We start from the raw sequence: 1,819 nt of genomic DNA on the forward strand, positions 1-1,819 counted from the left end.
ATTGCATGAGACCAGGGAGTATGGCTTAGAGAAGCAAGGGAGGCGGTATGTTAATGTCCTTATAATCAAGGCCATGCACTCTTAGACTCCTTGGCATGCGTGAATTCTACATTAAGAACTTTCTAGTTCCCATGCATATTTATTTAATAATACATTTTTATTTATTAATATATTAATATTTATTTGATAGTGATTTGGTTTGAAATATGCTTCAAATTCTTCTCCTGGCAAAAAAAGGGACTGCTTCTCAGTGGCTTGATCCATCTCACGCAGAGGATGTCCAGATAAAATAGGAGTTTCACAGCAGAGAGTGTAGACGGATCTGGAAAGAACTCCAAATTCTTGCCTGGGAAGAAACAGGTCTCATTTTAAGAGGCAGACATTTGATGACCTGAAACTTTCAGTCATTTAAATCCAGCTCCCTGCAAACAGGTGGGCTATGAGAACACCCAGGGGGAGGGGCTGAAGTGGGCTGCTCTGCCCAACCCTGGGATTCCTCCCTCCCCTCTCAGGACAACCACATCTGAGCTACAGTAGGGAAGGCACACAGTGAAAGCTGGAGCTAAACTCTGGAAGCCCGAGCTGTTCCAGGTCGGAGGTGCGTGGTGAAGGGTGATTGTGTGCACATGTTTGTGCAAGCACACATGTGTACACATTCACTACAGCAGCGGATGTCAAGGCAAATAGTTCAATCACAGTCATCCCTTGGGGCAATTTGGGATCATTTTCTCATTAGGAAATGCAGCGTGTGGTATGACTAATGTCCAATCAGCCTGTAGTCCCAGCGCCCTCGCTCACCCCCGTTACAGTCTGATGAGTGGGGAGGGGCTTCCGCTTTCTGCTCCAGAGCTGCTTGTTGGCCAAGCCTACAAATATGAACATGAGGCAAACCCATTAAAACTGGGGAACATGGCCACCCCCTGAGGGAGAAGAGATGAGGTCCCCACACCCACCTCTGACTGGGAACACCGAAAGCTTCTGTTTTTCCTCTGCCCATCCCATTGCTCTCTCCGTTCACTTCTGACCCCTCCATCTGTCTTCCTTTTCCACTGTGCTGCTGTCTCTCGGTCCCACGGAGTACCCCATCATCTTCCACTTCCCAGGGTTCCTCAGTATCCTTTCCCTTCATTACATGAGCCACCATCTTTATTCCCGTCTCTCTGCCTCTTCTCTCCTGACCTGTGTGCACGTATGCAACCCACCTGTGGAACCAGGACATGGTTCTTTTGTGGAAGACCTCAAATGTAGCTTTAATTTTCCAACCTCAAATCCATAGTCAAGGCCATGCATGCTGAAAGGACCCTCAGATGTTCTAGCAGGCATATGTCCACCTCCTCACACCTCGGGGATATTCTAGCAGGCATGGCCCTGTGAGACACAGGAAGAAGGCACCAGACAATCCAAGACCCAGAGTGCCCATGTGTGGCAATCTTTATGGGACTGGGAATCCCAGACTCTGGTTCAACCCTGGCTCACGGGTGCCTTGGGAAAATCAGTCTCCCCTATGGCCCCAGGCTTCTCAACTAACCAATCTTGTGGGGCCTTTCTCCATCCAGAACCAGAAAGGGCTAGGAGTGCATCTACCTGGGGTGCTTGCCATGACTGTGGTTAAAATGCCCACCAGATCAGGGGCAGATAGAGACGTTGTCCCACACGACTGTTATAAGGAAAACATCTAACTGAAGGGCTTGCTTACAGTTTCAGAGGTTTAGTCCATCATCATCATGGTGGGAAGCACGGCAGTGTGCAGGCAGATGTGCTGGAGCTGACAATCCTACCTCTTGCAGGCAACAGGAAGTCGACTGACACACTGGCAGTA

General features: G+C 49.1%; 1 long non-coding RNA gene across 1 annotated transcript; it reads right to left on the minus strand.

Moving 5' to 3' along the window:
- Window positions 1-227: 227 nt before the first annotated feature.
- On the minus strand, window positions 228-988 carry LOC142853745 (uncharacterized). The gene is made up of 3 exons (XR_012911248.1): window positions 954-988; window positions 799-866; window positions 228-346 (listed from the first exon to the last, which is right to left on the minus strand). It is a non-coding gene; the product is annotated as an uncharacterized LOC142853745 (long non-coding RNA).
- Between the last annotated feature and the right edge of the window lie 831 nt (window positions 989-1,819).

Source organism: Microtus pennsylvanicus, chromosome 7 (genome assembly GCF_037038515.1).
Source record: "Microtus pennsylvanicus isolate mMicPen1 chromosome 7, mMicPen1.hap1, whole genome shotgun sequence".
Lineage (NCBI taxonomy): Eukaryota > Metazoa > Chordata > Mammalia > Rodentia > Cricetidae > Microtus > Microtus pennsylvanicus.